Below are 18521 nucleotides of genomic sequence, written 5' to 3'. Positions count from 1 at the left end.
AACATCATTATCCTATTTTGTAAATGTGAACCCAAAGGCTCTGAGAGGTTAAGTAACCTGCACCAGGTTACACAGCTAGAAAGTGATGGATGGGTTTTGAATCCTGCTTTTTCTGACCAGAGTCCTTCTTATATATCACATCTTCCATCAACAATGATTTTCAGCCCTGACAGAACATTAGAACCACATGGAAAGCTTTTTAAACTATCAGTACCCACGACTCATTCAAAACAACTGAATCATAACCTCTGGGGATGGAGGCAGACCCAGGCACCTGCAACTTGTAAAGCATTCCAGTCAGGGCTGAGAATATTTATCTAGACCCTGCTATCTTTCAGGATGCCTAAAATAAAGGTTAACTTAAAGGTTAACTCAACTTTCACATTATCTATTCCATTAGTTAGTTGAAAGTAGCTTAAATGAAGACTTTTTTTTTTTTTTTTTTTGAGATGGAGTTTCACTCTTGTTACCCAGGCTGGAGTGCAATGGCGCCATCTCGGCTCACCGCAACCTCCACCTCCTGGGTTCAGGCAATTCTCCTGCCTCAGCCTCCTGAGTAGCTGGGATTACAGGCATGTGCCACCGTGCCCAGCTAATTTTTTGTATTTTTAGTAGAGACGGGGTTTCACCATGTTGACCAGGATGGTCTCCATCTCTTGACCTCGTGATCCACCTGCCTTGGCCTCCCAAAGTGCTGGGATTACAGGCTTGAGCCACCGCTCCCGGCTGAAGACTCATTTTTATCATTTACTCAATAAAAGAATTTTCCCTTCTTAGAAGGGAAAGCCATCCGTCCACATTTTAATGAAGGACCCTACAACAATTACCTTGTTTCTACATGATGAGCCACATATTGTTTTCTAGTGATTTCCTTTTTTCCTTCAAATAATATTTTTGAGAGCCTCCCTTTATGTCCTTATTGTTAGTTATGAGAGATGGAAAGAGAAATGAGCCACTGCTCTCCTCAAGAAGCTTGCAGTTGTTATTGCAACAAGTATCTATTGACCATTTTATTAATGCTGGCCATCATATAAACCATTGGGTATGTAGTGGCAAACAATGAATACGTAGCTCTTGTCCTTCTGGGACTTACAATCGAGTAGAGAGACAGTTGATCAGCATATAAAGCAATAAATTAATAGATAATTACAAATTATAGTAAATGTTATGAAAAAACAGAGTCTTTTATTCACAGTAATTAATTACATAACAATGAATATACCCAATGTATACTCTTTCGTGTCTGACTTTGTTCTCAGCATAATGTTGCTGAGATGCATCATTGTTGCATGTATTAACAGCGCATTACTTATTTCTAAGCGGAGTTTCATTGTATGAATATAGCTTTCGTGACTTTTATGCCATGTACGTTTATTATACTTTCCAAAACTTACTCCAAGTTTTGAAATACATGGCATGTAGTAGGGATTTAATACACATTAGCTGATTAGATAACTTTTGATGTTCATAAATAATACCTATTATTATTCTCTCTTCAATGACCCTACACACAGTATTCATGTGATTTTTTTTTATTTAAAGTAGGCTTTAATATGAGCCAACAGGAGACAGGAGTGAGTGAGTATTTCTGTGCAAGGCAAATAATTTATTTGGGACAGGGGCAAGAAATCATATCAACAGCACTAAACCAATATATCCTCAGGATCCTTTAAAACCAAATGTGTCCAAAGAGCAGACATTGCCCCAGTTATAAACACGTCTATGGGTGGATATTACTCTTAGCACTGATGTTAATTAATACCCAAAATTCAGATACACAAAGAGCTGAGGATACTACTAATATGACTTCTTAGGAAAACTTAGCTTAGGTTTATTTATCTCTGCCTCCACTGTTGCTTTGGTCACAGAACTTAGAAGCTAGTAGGTGTTCAATAAACATTCTCAAAATTGAACTGAATGTAGATAAATTGCTTTAATACTAAATATGAATGTTTACAATATGCAGTTGGAAACTGTTAAGTGAAACCCTTACCCAGCCTAGATTTTTATGCAGGGCACATTTCTGAGCTGAGATTGATGTTCTCCTTAATGTCTCCCGTGAAACCAGACCAGCATTTAAAACAGTTAGTATGCCAGAAGCAGTCTAGGAAATGTCAGTGTGGTTTGCAATTATGAGCTGGTCTAAGTGAAGAAAACAAGCTCCCCTTAATAAACCAAGCATTGTACAGGCTGCAAAAACCTATTAAAATGAAGGGAGACTGACTTCACTAAAATACTTAGACATATTATTGCCTATTAAATGTATTCATTAATTATGGGATAAAGCCATCAAAAGTGATTCCATTTTGATGCCAGGCAGTTAGAAGATAGTTATTGAGCTTTCAAGCTTTGGGGTCAGATAGGACTAAGTGACATTTCCTACCCGAGACCTTTGGTAATCCACCTAACCTCTCTGAGTCTAAGTTTCTCAGTTATAAAGAGGTGATAATATTCATAAACTTACTGTATTGTGCTCTGTACAATATTATAGCATCTTGCCAGACAAACTGTGGTTGAAGTCCAGAACAGCATCGCCATCTGAGAGCTTAGACCACAAAATCTTAAACTCTGCCCCCAGACCTACTGAACCATAAACTCCACTTTATCAAGATCACCAGGTTACTCGCATGCATCTTACTGTTTGTGAAATGTGGATCTTAAGCATATTACAAATGCCAGGCACACAGTAAAGGCTTCATAATTATTAGCTACTGTTACTTCATAAAAATGCTAAAAATATAGTTACAATGCAGTTTTATTCTCTCTAAGGGGACAGTCAGGTGGATGTCCTTACCATGTTATACACATCCTTTATCTTCTTAGAATTCCTTCACCATTACAATGATCAATGACCCTTTAGTATGCAGCATTCAATATGAACACCTGCTTTCTTAGTTTTGATGGTCATTTGCAAAACGGGTCCAATAGTAGACATTCGTCACCTAAATGCAGGCCAGATTTCTTTGTGAACTCACAGCTCTATCAAAATTGGCAGGCTGGTGTTAAAATGAAGTTATTAATTAACCTTTTTCTCTCCCCACAGCCCTGAATGGCACATGTTGGCTTTAAATGGATTCTTCACACTCTGGAAGCTTAGTCACTGCTTTCCACACCCCAAATTGAGAGCAAACGATGAAACGTAATGGAACAAAGGATAAAAATTTAAAAGGTCATCATTTCTACTTCCTTTGAGTCTATTTTAACAGAGATTGGAGACAGAGTATGTTGGGGAGGGGTCAACCATGCTTTCCTTGTGAATTTTTCTCTCCCTGCATCAAGCAGTTGTGTGTGTTGTCTGAAAACCTCTAAGAGAAATAAGTAGTTCAGCATTTGGCTTCAAGAATTCTCCATCTCCCTTGGGTAGAAAGCTGGGAGCACAGGAAAAGCAATGCATTCTTTATGAGCTTCAAATAGGAAGTTCAAACTGTTGAATTTTTTCAGAGCAGCATGCTGGCCCCAGTGCAAATGGACTGAAGATGGTGTCAGGCTGTAAAAAGTTAATTTACTGGAGTCACTGCTAAGAACCATCGAGTTATTTTAAATTCTAATGCAACATTTCTACCCTTCTACAACCATACCTGAACTGAAACAGAAGAAATAGCAGGCATTTACAGCCAGAGGTTTTAAAAGACGGAATCAGAAATTTGGCCTCCTGTTTGTGCGCTGACCTGAGTTGTTATTTCTCTCTGCCTTCATTTATCATGCTTTCTAGTCTCCTAAGAACTGTACCAACCTACTACATGGAGATCAGGTCTCCTTGCACATTTGTACATCCTTTGGATAATGTTATCTGACATCAAATTGAAAAAGCACAACTTATCTTCAGTGATCGCTCCCTACCTACACACACACACACACACACACACACACACACACACTCTTCCTTCTTGGGTCCTTTAGCCCCATACATAACAAACTTACCTTCATAGTACCCTTAAGTTGCCATGAGCCACTCTTATAATAGATGATGAATGTAATAAATCAATTTACATTGCAGTATTAGTGTCTGATACCACTATTCTATTTTTTTAACTTACTACATGAAACGTTGAAGGTATATACAAATGACACAAAGAAAAAGATGCTTCTTCAATATCCTCAAAAGACTTCCTATCTTATAGAGAATAAAATCCAAATTCCTGACACTGTGCTTGCAATCTTACATGAAATGCTGTCCCTACCTCCCAACCACTCTCCTCCTCTCCCTCCACCCAGGCACACTTGTGTTCCTGTGTCAGCCGCGCAGCCTTGGTGCATGATGCTCCCTTTGCCTTCAATACTCTGCTGCTAAATGTCTGTTTGACTCCTTCCCCCAATTTCTTTAGGTCTCTCTGAAATGTCTTCATATCAGAAAGGCCTTTTTCCTGGCAACCCTGAGTGAAATAGCTATCTGCCTCCCACTCCGGTCTCAGCATTTCATCTCCCCTTACCTGTCTTGTTTTTCTTCATAGAACTGACCACAACTTCATAGAGTATTTTTTTGTGTGCGTTTATTTACTATCTGGTCACTCTAATTAAAATGTTACATAAAGTTAGGAATTCTGTCTGTTTTTTTCTTGTTATAGCCCCAGAACCTAGAAAATAGTCTGAGACAGGGCAGGGGTTTAATCAATAACTGTAATAAATAAATGAGGTCAACCTTATCTGTGTTCCTCATCCAGCTTAAGAAAAATATTAAAACATATCTGAAATGAATAAAAGATTATACCAAATTATGTCTGTGCATGTCCTGAAGTCACCCATGTATCATTTCTGTATTCAGTATCCTCCCTCTCTCCCAGAAGTACTCACTATCCTGAGTTTGGTACTTATCATTTCCATGTATTTCTTTACATTACAAACATACATATTCTCAAGCAGTATGTAATATTGGAATAGTTGTACTCTTTACTATAGCACAGCATTGCATCATTGTATAATATAGTATGACAGTATAAGTTAATCATATAGTAGAGAACAGTGATTCTCCAACTTTGATGCATATCCAAATCACCAGGAGAGCTTTAAAAAATTTCAGTGTCCAGGCCCCATAAGAATTTCACCTGAAAATCTCTGGGGATGGGACCCCAACATTGTTGCTTTAAAGCTCCCAATTTCTTCCAATGGGCAGCCAGGTTTGAGAACCAGTAGATATTGCCCATGATAGAATGTAGTGGTCTTGAATCAGACTTACAACCCTGCTGGGATCTGAATTCTGTTTCCAAATCTACAGAGTCTCTAGTGTTCCCCAGACACCAGACTCAGCCACCCTGGATGAATAGCACACAGACGCTCTTCTCAGATAAAATGCTACTTCTTCAATCAATATTGATTAGAACACAATGCTATCTCTTCAATTAGTCTAATCTAACTTGGGCATTTTTTTCCTGAAATATATTTAATGCTTAGTTACTTCAGTATGTCCAAATAAATGGTAATTCCTTGCTTCATTAATTTTTCTTAATTTGTAAAACTTCATTGCAGTACAATATATCAACAGAAGAATGCAGAAATCATAATTGTGTAGGTGGATGAATTTTCACAAACTGAACGCACCCATGTAACAAACACTTAGATCAAGAAACAGGACATCCCCAGACCCCCAGAAGCTTCTTTCAGTCTCTTACACTCTTTGCCTGCTACAAAGGTAACTACTCACTTGACATCTGATCTAATAGGTTAATTTTGCCTGCTTTTCAACTTTACATAAATAAAATGCTAGAATATATAATCTTTCATCTAGCTACTTCATTTGACATAATACAAAACACTTTAGTTTTATCATTTATATTTTTAAAAAAGCATTAAAAGAAAAACCATGGGGAAAAGAAGCCAAAAGTCATTAATTATAAATAATGTATTTGATTCACTACATATAAAAATCAGAAAAACAATGTAAAAAGTTCGACAATTTATTTTTTTAAGACAGTTACCCATTTTTCTTCAAAGAATAGAGAAACTTTTAGATTGCCTATTTTACCACCTCATTCATACACCTGTCAGTGTGCTTTTGCATAATGCATATTTCTCAGAAAACAACATGAATATAGATTATTTGGAAAGACATTGTTGCAAAGGCAGGTGAGGCCAACTCTATGTGCCTTACTAGTGAATTACATAGTCTATATCCTAAAATTTATTTTTATAGTATGGTCATAGGGCTAAATGTGAACTCACAGTGACAATTTTAGGCTAATAGCAATATTAGTCTGAAATATTTTGTGATTCATTTATTCAACAAATTTTGAGTTCTAGGAATGTAGCATTGAACAATACCAAATTCGGTCTCTAACCTAACAGATCTTACAGTCTAGTGTGAGCTAGACACTAATCAGAAAGTAATGCAAATAAATTTAAATTTAATGCTAAGGGCTGAGCAGAGGCAGGTGCATTCCTATTGAGAGCATATCAAGAAGAGAACTGACTTGCTTGGAAGAGTCAGAGAAGGTCTCCCCAAGGAAGTGATGGTGGAGCCCATGACTAAAAGCATGACAGTGAATGATGGGATTAAAAACAACCTCCAACATTATAAACTACATATACAGAAACTCTGAGTGCAACACCTCAGGGTTCCATTTGTCTATAATATTCTTTACCATTTCCACTATTATCTACCACACACATATACACACATATGCATACATGTTCTTTGCTGTATAGCTGTTAGACAACCTTCAGATGTCAGCTGAAATTTCTTTTTCTTAAGGAAGATGTTCCTAGATATTCTCCAAGCATCAAATGTAGGTCAAGGCCCTCCATTTTATACTATTATATTATTCCTCACATCTTCTTCATTGCACTTGTAGATGTTCCCCGTTTTGGTAAAGACACCATAAGATGATGTAAACCATGGGCTTCACACAATGCCTTGCACGTAAGTATGCAATACACATTAGCTTTTAATGCATGTAATGTATTAAAGCCACTTCATGCATCTAGAGTCCTTCTTAGTTGAGTTAACTGAGCCTTGGGGTAGGTCCATGAATCTCAGCAGGACTCATCAGAAAAAGTCCTAGATTAAGAGCCTGGTTTGAAGAAACTTGCACTATTAAAACACTGAGTTCTTATTTTCCTCTTCCCACTTTACAAATTGGGTTCCTTTCCAACTATATATAGTTCCATGTTCCTAAATTTCAAAGATATTTCAGGACTTTATATCTGAAAAGAAATGTAGTAATTATTCAGTACAACATCAGTGACTTATATATAAAGAAACTGAGGTGCAGAGACAAAAGGCAAGTGAAACAAGGTTGCACTGTGAGACTAAAGCAGATTAGGGATGCATGGAGAATATATAGAGACTTCTTCCCTAAAAGGCACATACCTGGCTGGGCACGGTGGCTCATGCCTGTAATCCCAGCACATTGGGAGGCTGAGGCAGGTGGATCACAAGATCAGAAGTTCAAGACCAGCCTGAACAACATGGTGAAACCCCATCTCTACTAAAAGTACAAAAATTAGCCAGGCATGGTGGTACATGCCTGTAATCCCAGCTACTCAGGAGGCTGGAGAATCGCTGAGTGAGCTGAGATTGCGCCACTGCACTCCAGCCTGGGCAACAGAATGAGACTCTGTCTCACAAAACAAACAACAACAAAGAAGAGGCACATGCCTTGACTCCGAGAACAGTATTCTTTCAAACGCATCACCCTATTTCCTAACTGCTTGAATTAATATTGTAATGGTCTTCATATTTTAATCAAACCAGGAAATGTGGCCCCACAACAGAATAAAAAATATGGTGACAGCATCTTGGTATTTCCTCAAATGAAAACTGTGGGATAGATTGCAATAATGTTTATATCAACTAAATACATTCAGAGCTAATATTTAATGCATATCATGTTATATTAGGCATTGTGTGAAGCACACGGTGTTTATTATCTCACATTAGCCCTTAAAAAATTGAGAGCAAAGGATGAACATTACTATTATAAATAAGTCTCAGACAGCCTAGAGCAGTTAAATGATTTGCCGAGGACCACGCAGCTTATAAGACATAAGATTTGAACTAGATGGTCCTATTCTAGAGCAGTCTGTCCAGTAGAAATGTAATTAGAGCCACACATGCAATTTTTAATTTTTAGTAGCCACATTTAAAAACTAAAAACAAATAGGCAAAATTAGTTTTAACAAAATGTGTCATTTAATGCAGTATCTAAAATATTATCATTTTAACATATAATCAAGGTAAAGATTATTAATAAAGTATTTAACATTTCTTTTATCATATTAAGTGTGCATTTTATACTTGCAGCAAATATCCATCTGAATGCTAAATATTCAATAGGAATACTTAATATATAGATTTTATAAAATTTACAGTTGGAAAAGATTTAATTTATTCCAGCCTACTTAAAAACTTTTCAATACCTGAACTATTTGTTTTTTAATTTTAATTAATATTAAATAAAATGAAACTAAAAATTCAGTTTCTCAGTCTCAGCAGCCACATTTCAAGTTTTCAGTAATTGCATATGACTTGTACCTAGCACATCAGACAGTATAGCTCTTGAGCCCAGGTCCTAACCACTTTGCCTCTTTTAATATTACACTAACAGGAGCGCAGTGCTGCCAAGTCAAGTCTATAGATTCTAGGAAAATAAGAACTGGATTCTATGATATGGTTCACTTAGGGCCACTTCATACATCCTCGGTCCTCCCCAACTGAGCTAACCGAGCCTTGGGGTATTCCCATGAAACTCAGAGGACTCATTTGGAAAGGATTTACACTGAGAACACAGTGAGGTCAGTTAAGCACAGAACCTTAGTAGAAACAAAGAAGATGTGCTATTGAAATAAATTATTTTATAAGAATAGTCATATCTGGGACTTCTATAGCAGATAACAGAACTTAATAGACCAAAGAGATGCCACAATCTTATCTAGAGTTAAGGAAAACAATGGATCACTTCTCACCTTTCGAGTCAACAGAATGTGAAATTAATTAGAAATTTTATGTTCTGAGCATTCCAGTGTAAAAATGCCAACATGAAGTAGGGATGGGGACATGTGGAAACACAGATGTTACCCATAAAGCATTTAACTCATCACACAAATCATTCAAAACTTTAGGTAATTCCTTCTTTAATAAACTAATGCATTTACTCTTTTTTTTATTACTCAATAAACATTTACTGAGAAGCTACTATGTGTTAAATACTTTGCACTTACTATCTCATGAGCACTGCTGCAATAACCCTACAAGGAAATTGCTGTAATTAATCCCAATATACAGATGATAAAACTGAGGCTGTATTTCTCTAGATCTGGAGCTATGCGATGCAGATGCATACAAAGCACATGTAGTGCTTTTTTCTTACTGTAGCACATAGGTAAGAAAAAAGCACAGCACAATGCATTGGAGGAATCCAAATATATTGGGCATTCCCAGAAGGAAAGTATATGTGAATTTGTGGCAGAAGCTGAAAAGAAGTAAAGGTCATAGCTTGTGCTTATTTAAGCAAAAATTTGAATTTATCCTGAGAAAAATGTAAAGTTATTAGAGGACTTTTGAAAAGGAGACTGACATGATATTATCAATTCTTTATAGTATGTTGATTAAGAATTAATTTTTTTGAAAAAAAAAAAAAACCCCAAAAACCAAATTCAACTGCAGACATTAATGAATGTGTGTTGACTCATGTAATAAAACGTCCAGCATGCTACAAGTAAGCTTTGACATAGGTGCTCAAAAAGTGTAACCAGAACTCAGTTTCTCTTTCCATTCCTCACTACTGGGTCTGTTTTTGGCAGGCTTTCTCTACATACTCCCAAGGCAAGCGTCAGCAGTTCTGACAATATGTGATTCTTTGTTTATGTCCAGCAGAAAAGAGGGAGTCTGCTTCTCTGGAAGCATAAAAGAAAGCCTTTTAGTTTAACTTCTGCCCTGCTTTGGTAATATATCCATTTTTGAACTTATAGGTCAGAGAAATATAGTCCATTAACTGACTTAGGCCTGAATTACAAGACCAACACCGAGAGCTGGCGGTGAAGTTAACTTCACCATGAAGCACTCAACTGAGATTGGAGAGGACTCTCAAAGAAATTTGAGAATCTTGGCCTAAAGAGACATTTTTCTCTTAAAGAAATCTAAAGAGGTTGGTTATTCTAGACTCCCAGACAATACCAGGCTGGAAGTGTATCTTTTCCTCCAGATACCAGATACCAAAGCTTTAAGTTTTAATGTGATTTAAAGGGAGAATTTTCGGAAGTAGTAAATGTCCCACATGATACTGTGGTTGGTGAGTCAATGGCTAAATAAAGGGCAGACAAAAGGCACAAGTGGTAGAAAACAAAGGGAGAATTAGGCTGGATGCAATTCATCATAGATACTAGTCAGAAGAAGAAATTCATTAATCTTCCCTCAAAATTGTAGCCATGGTCAAAGGAGACATTCCATCATTTTACGTCACCATAATTGGTTGGCCCTATTCTATACTGACAGTAAAAACCTCTGTGTTGGGAATCTACAGCAAAATGAACTGCCATTCTCTGCTCATATAAGTAGCAATAAATTTCAGCAGGGATGAAAAAGGTTATTTCTGTAAAACAAAACCAGCAACTCTCCAATTAAGGAAATTAGCTCTAAAAAAAAACAAAGAAATTAAGATTTGAATTTCAAGCTATGAATTACATCTTTTATTTTCTATTATTGATTTTTGCTAATTAGAATGAATCCTATGAGTCTTTATTAAATAAAACATTTCCCCCAAGCAATACTATAAATCTTTACTGTGCCTTTTTATCTTTCTCAACAAATAAATTATATTTCCTTGTGGTATTGCTTTTACTTTTAGTTCCTAATATTTTTCATAGCAACTGCTTTTAGAAACTGGTAGTTGATTAAACAGATTTAAAAGAAATAATAAAAGAACAGTTTATAGTAGGATCCAAATTTCATTGGATTGAGAAAAATTAAAATAAAAAAGTTTAAAAATACACCTTTTTCACAGTTTTCACCTTATATTTTAGTCTCTGTGCTTATGTAAAGTAAAACTTCTTGTAGGTTACTCTGCCTTCTTCTCTCTGCCTTTGTTCTTTCACTTGCTTAGTCTATAAGGATACAATCGACAGACTGCACCACATTTTATTTCACCTTGATATTAAGAACATCTGCTTGATGAGCCTGAATAATTCATATTTAAATCCTACTAGACTAGAATATTAGCTTGATGAGGACAGGGTTGGTTCTGCTTATTTCCACTGTATCCATGCCTCTCCCACATAGGAGTTTAAGAAATTTGTTGAACAAATAAATTTAGGATTAAAAAACTAATGTTCTAAGGGTCAAGTGAATATGCAAGTCTTAAAATTATGAGCAGATCAAAATTATAGCCTGGGTCTTCTGATTTACCCTTACCCAATGTTCTATTATTTAATTAGAATGAGAATAATCAAAGATAAAATCCCTAGATATATTGCTTCCAGCATCACTTCCCTCAGCTCCGAGTTTTCACTGGCGATACACAGAATCTTAAAAATGTTGACACTATGCCCAACTCCAGGGGCACATGACCTAAGCGATGTCAATAATTGCATTCTACCTTCTGGTTGCAGTGATTGATGCAGGGTAGGTATGTGTCCTAAGCTAATGCAATGTGATTGACCCTCAAAACCTCTATAGGTGATATGGCTTAGATGTGTTGTATTAGTCCGTTTTGGGTGGGGTGTCCCCACCCCACCCAAATCTCATGTCAAAGTGTAATCCCCAGCGTTGGAGGAGAGTCTGGATAAGAGTTGACTGGATCATGGGAGTAGATTTCCCCTTGCGCTTCTTGTGATAGTGAGTTCTCACAAGATCTTGTTGCTTAAAGTGTGTAGCACCTCCCTTTGCTCTCTTTCTTCTGCAGAACTGTGAGTCAACTAAGCCTCTTTTCTTTATAACTTATTTAGTCTCAGGTAATTCTTTATAGTAGTGTCAGAATAGACTAATACAACAAGAACTGCTCTCATATTTGCTTTCTTTCTCTGGATAGAATGAAGTGTGGGCATGAGGCCTGAAACACCTGCAGGGACACACAGAATAAGGCTTGTGGCAGCTGCAGCCATCTGTGTCCTTACGTGTGAAGCAGTAAGATGAAATACAGATTCACCTAGAGGATATAACTGAGGATATAAAAGGGAATGAGAGCCAGAGTCATAAATGTCTGGATCAAGCCACCCTGAAAGTTTAGCTCACCCTAGAATGTTCTGTCACATGAAACAGCACATTTTCTTTATTGTCTGAGTTGGGTTTTCAGAAGAAAAAGTCATGACAAACCCAATCACATATGTAGGGCTTCTATCACGTGCAAGTATGGTACTTAACACACAATATTTTCTTTAATTTTCACCACATCCATGTTAGGGAGTAATTTTATCATCCCATTTTACAGGTGAAGAAACTGAAGCTCTGAAGGGTTAAATGATGCACCCAAGATTACAGAACTATTAAGTGATAGATTCTGCCTCTAGAGCACACAGAACTAGCTAATGTATTATAATCCTTAAGATCACATGTCTCCTTTCAGATCTTCTAACACAACAGGTCCTTTCCTACTCAGAGCCTTTTAACTTGGATGTCCCTGTGCCTAAGAAGGTTCTTTGTATCCTTCATGTCTCAAGCCAATTAGCACCTCTTAAATGGCCTCTTTTGCCCACCTTATCTAAAGTAGACACTCCCAGGAACTCTTTATCCCATCACCCTGTTTATTTTCTACATGATACTCTTCTCATTCTGTATTTATTCCCACTAGAATGTAAATCCCATGAGGGCAGAAACCTTGAACTTGGTTCACTCCTATATTTTCAGTACCTAGGCTAGTTTAACATATGCGGGCTCTCAGTAAACATTTGAAATTTTTGAATGAATGAATGCCTCAATTAATTAGAAATGATTATGATTATTTAAATTGTAATCTCTCTCCCATTAAGTATATCAATGAAGTAAAGCAGGAATGGAGAGAAATGGTGAGATAAAGAAAGATACTTTAGAGCTCTTGGAAGGTATGATCACTGGTAGCTTTGTTTTGCTGACGTCTAAGCAATTTGATGAGTCAGCAGGTCTGCATTCAGCTGTGAAGAGCCAACTTATCATTTTAAATTTCCTCTGTATCCAGTCACATGCATGGCTACCCAGACAGCTATTTAAGGGAACAGAAGAAGAAGTTGACTTCAGGTTCTGTGATTCATGGGTACAAGGAGACCAGGGGGAGAGGAAGTAGAATGAAAATGAGTGCTGAGTAAGAGACCAGTCCTAGGCCAGGCCTGTAAATATTCGGGGGACCTCCATAGCATGCCCCTTCCCCAATCTCAATTCTGCTGAAGCATTCTTAGCAAAACTCTCAGCCCAGATCTGTGCTCTGAGCCCACCTAATTTCAGAACTGCAATGATGGATACTTCTATGTACATTTGCAATGTCCCATCTCATGAGAGCAAGCCTGGGAAGGTCTACCCACATTTCTGCCTCAGATGGCAACTCAGCCCTAAAACGTGGAGTAATTGGTGTTCCAGGGTCAAACCCCAGCCAGTGGAGGACAGAAGTCAGTGACTAAGTGCCCCAATCCTCCATTCTTTAATGGACGATTTATCCAAACTTTCCTCAGAGGGGCCTCAGCAGGACTGAGCTCTAGTCACCCACATTGGGAATCGACAATGTAAACTTTATTGGGGTTTCCCCCCTCTCTGTCTCACTCTCTCTTCTTTTCCACTTTTCCTTCTGGTAACTCCTTCCTGCACCCAAGTCCTTGTCTTGATTTCCTTTTAGAGGCGACTTTGAGCAAATTACTCAAAGATCCTCCAAGATAAGACGTGTGAATATAAAGCGGAACCCTCTCTGGTAGGAAAGTTAAAAAAGGAAAAAGGCACTTCTTTTTGGTGCTGCCACAGGCCCTCCTCAACAAACATGACCTGTACTTAGCTCTCCTGCTTTCTAGCCCAGGTGATTCTGTGCAGCCCAGAAGTGTATGTACCTGTACATGGCCTTTCTGTGTCTTCTCTAATGTAGCAAAAACATTTCTAAGGTTTACCAAACACGTCAAATCCTAAAGTAACTTATCCAAAACTTATTTTCTCCCATGGCAGTGGGAGCATTTTATGTGACTGTATATGTTTAAACCTGTTATACACAACCACAATGATTCTAATAAAGGGTACATATGTTTAAGTTTTGATTTCAACATCATACATTACTTCAAAAGTTTCTCACAGGTGTATACTATTCACATTGTACAGGTTAAGAAATTGAGGCTCAGAGAAGAAAAGTAACTTGCCCAAAGCAAAACTAGCTATTAAGCTAGGATGTGATTAATCCAATATTTAAATGCAGTTCTCGTAATTCCAATTCTAAAAGCCTTTTCAAGGGCGTGGCACAGTGGCTCATGTCTGGAATCCCAGCACATGCGGAAGCTGACGTGGGAGGATCATTTGAGCCCAGGAGTTTGAGGTTGCAGTGAGCTATGATGGAGCCTGAGCAACAGAGCAAAAAATACTGTCTCAAAAAAATTTTACCAGCCCAAGCAGCCTTGTAAGCAGCCCATGAGACAGACATTTTTTTTAGAAACCTGAATAGTCTTTCTCTTACTTTATTGAGTTCTATAAATTTCCTACTGATTTGCAAAGTAATTTAGACGAATAAGTACATGGCATATATAACTCAATATATCTTTTTACACTGAATGGATGAATAACTGAAAGGATGAGTAAGGAGAAAATGAAATTACTTCTTTATTGATTCCCTAGTATTGCTAATTAAAACTGAAATGACTAACTTATGACAACCACCACCATTTTACCAGAGACTCAAGTATGTAAAGAAATAGTGGGTTTGAAGTCAGACCAAGAACTGGAATCTTATTAACCTTGTCCACTTATTAACCTTGAGAACATCTCACCTCACAGGGTTGTTTAAAGGATGAAATGAAAAAATACTTTTTCAGTGCCAGGGACAATTTCAGAAACATAGGCTTTTAATAAACGGTTGTTTTATTAATTAACTAATTAATATATACAGATGTTTCTCAACTTATGGGACTACATCCCAATAAATCCATTGTTCGAGACCATACTGGTCAACATGGTGAAAAACCGTCTCTACTAAAAATACAAAAAAATTAGCTGGACATGGTGGCGCACGCCTGTAGTCCCAGCTACTTGGGAGGCTGAGGCAGGAGAGTTGTTTGAACCGAGGAGGCAGAGGTTGCGGTGAGCTGAGATCGCGCCATTGCACTCCAGCCTGGGTAACAAGAATGAAACTCCATCTCAAATAAATAAATAAATAAATAAAACCATTGTAAATTGGAAATACTATAAGCCAAAAACGCATTTAATACACCTAATCTACCAAACATCACAGCTTAGTCTAGCCCACCTTAGACATGCTTAGAACACCTACAATGAGCCTACAGTTGGTCAAAATCATCTAGCGCAAAACCTATTCTTTAAGATGTTGAATATCTCATATAAGTTATTAAATACTATATTGAAAGTAAAAAGCAGAATGGTTGTGTGCATTCAGTTTCTACTGAATTTATATAGCTTTTGGATCATCATAAAGGCAAAATCATTCAGTTGCACTATTTTAAGTCAGAGACTGTCTGTGTTAAGTGCCTGCTCTATGTCAGTCACTGTACAAGCAACAAGGCAGGGAGGGACCCAGTATAAGATAGTCCCTGGTCTCAAAGAGCCCATAGCCTTTGGGGGAGATGGGTTTATAAATCAGAGGGTAGATTTGAAATGCGCTTGAGTTCTGACTGTCCCCTGGCCATGGGTTACTGTGCTCCTCATTGCCTTGTCACTTTCCTATGAGTTCCAGGAAAATCACTTAGCCACAGCTTTGTTTAGGGTGGTATGTGAATCATAGTCTGTGCTGTTTCTCTGTCCCTTTCTGATTTTGGATCAATGTGCATTTATTAAAGCCAAGTGATTCAGTAAAGTGCTGGAACATAGAATCAAACAGGCAGAAAATTTCTCACACTTCTAAGCTGTGGACTCTCAGAAGAAGAATGTGGGCTAAGTGGACAGAGCCAGAAATCCTGAGTTTTAACTAGTTCCTGTCCTGTGGCTAAGGCAGCAAGTATGAGTCTCAGTTCATGAACTTAGATGTACAAAAAATAAATAAAATAAAAATCTATATTTATCTTCTTTTTCTGGGGGGTAGGAGGGGATTAAAAATTTATTTATTTTATTTTTCTTCTTCAAATTTATTTTAAGTTCCAGGGTATGTGTGAAGGCTGTGCAGTTTTGTTACATAAGTAAACATGTGCCATGGTGGTTTGCTGCACAGATCAACCTATCACCTGGATATTAAGCCCAGTATGCATTAGCTATTCTTCCTGATCTTCTCCCTCCCCCACCACCCACAGGCCCCAGTGTCTGTTGTTCTCCACCATGTGTCCATGCCTTCTCAAGGTTCAGCTCCCACTTATAAATAAGAACATGCAGTATTTGGTTTTCTGTTCCTTTGTTAGTTTGCTGAGGATAACGGCTTCCAGCTCCATCCACGTCTTTGCAAAGGACATGATCTTGTACGTTGTTATGGCTGCACAGTATTCCACAGTGTATATGTACCACCTTTTCTTTATCCAATCTACCATCAATGATATTGGGGTGCTAGAACTGGATGACTTTATCATCTCCTGAAAAGGAGGACAGGGAAAGATGATTTGTTTTCTCAGAATTAGAAGAAACTGTTTTAAAATTCAAGTGGAACCAAAAAAGAGCCCGAATGGCAAAGACGATCCTAAGTAAAAAGAACAAAGCTGACAGCATCATGCTACCCCACTTTAAACTGTACTATAAGTCTCCAGTAACTAAACCAGTGTGGTACTGGTATGAAAACAGACACATAGAACAATGTAACAGAATAGAGATCTCAGAAATAAAACCACATATCTACAACCAGCTGATTGTTGACAAACCTGACCAAAACAAGCAATGGGGAAAGGAGTCCCTTTTTAATAAATGGTGCTGGGACAACTGGCTAGCCACATGCAGAAAATTGAATCTGGACCCTTTCCTTACACCTTATGCAAAAATTATGTCTTTATTTTTTTTAAAGCCAAGTTGGTTCCAACTCACAGTCCATACTTTCTGCCTGACTGGTAGTAGGATTGGGTATTTGGGATTCTTTGAGATAACCAATACCCTGGAGGCTGTGGAACATCAAATCCTCAGAGAAGACTCTCTGGTTATTAACTTTAACCTTGCCCTCGTTACCACCAAGAGGCCACAGTGCCTCCAATCTACACAGACCCCCTTTTATGGTGGCACTGCTGCTTCAAAGCCATGCTTGGGACCTGGGACCCTTGGAAAGGGTACAGGGAGTCCACACATTTGTTTCCCTTAGAGGTCTGGACATCTCTCCAGACAGAAGGAATCTCTGCTGCTTAGGCAACACACACACAAACACACACACACACACACACACACACCCCTCTGTCTCTCTGCAGTCTCCAAAAGACCCTTATTCCTCCAAAATAATTTTTTTCCACTTTCTACTCTAGTTCTTTTGTCCCCCTCCCCTTCTCTTCTCTCTCTGCCAAAAGTACAGCATCATCTAAATCCAAAGCTCAAAAGGGAACTGTCCCCTCTGTTTTCCAGTTTGCTGCTAACTTGCCCTGAGGCAAGAGAGCAAACCTTGCTGCCTGCTTGAGTGAGGAAAGGGACAAGAAAAATACTTCAGGGGGGAAGAAAACAACATATGCAAATTAACACATCTGTGAGTGATTCTGCCACAGTTCTGGGCTATATGGGTTTCACAGGCAGTAAGCTAGTAGTCAAGTAGGGCTTTGACTAGCTAAACGTCTGATGTCATATATCAAATGATGAGCTCCATTTCACAAAAGCGTGTGTTTATAGATAATTAGAAGTTAGACATAAAAGGATATTGCTGCTGCAATGCAGAATTTATTATGATGAGATGCAAGAAAGACAAGGCTGCAAGAAGTATCACAGGTCATCCAAGCCATTCTCAAGGGAGCCCAAATTGGCATCAAACAGCGCAGGAGAAGCAAAGAAACTGAGTAGCTGCCACTCATGGGGCATTTACTACGTGCCAGTAATTTTATCATATGATATTTAAACTTCATGAAAAGGTGGAATGTGAGCTACTCAAGGGAAGAGATTTTGTTTCTTTCACTGCTGCATTCCATAGCCATGAATAGTTCCTGGCACATTGCAGGTGCTCTATACATATTTGTTTGAAAAACGAGTATGTCGGGAGAGAAGGAAATCATAGTGGCAAAGGAATATGGGAACTGTATTTTTTTAGTTTCCTAACCTGAGAGTTCTTAATATGCTAACGTGTGCTACCTATTTCCAAAAATGGAATACAGTCATCCCTGAGGCATGGGTTTCAGGACCCTCTCCCCAATGTAAGGATACCAAAATCCACAGAAGCCCAAGTCCTGCATATAAAATGGAGCGGTATTTGCATACAACATATACACATCCTCCCATATGTTTTAAATAATCCCTAGATTACTTATAATACCTAACACAATGTAAATGCTGTGTAAATAGTTGTTATCAGTATAACTAACAACATAGCATTTTTAATTTG

The sequence above is a fragment of the Callithrix jacchus genome, chromosome 15 (assembly GCF_049354715.1).
Source record: "Callithrix jacchus isolate 240 chromosome 15, calJac240_pri, whole genome shotgun sequence".
In the NCBI taxonomy this organism is placed as follows: Eukaryota; Metazoa; Chordata; class Mammalia; order Primates; family Cebidae; genus Callithrix; species Callithrix jacchus.
The sequence above is the reverse complement of the archived record's forward strand: the minus strand, read 5'-3'. Positions refer to the sequence as shown.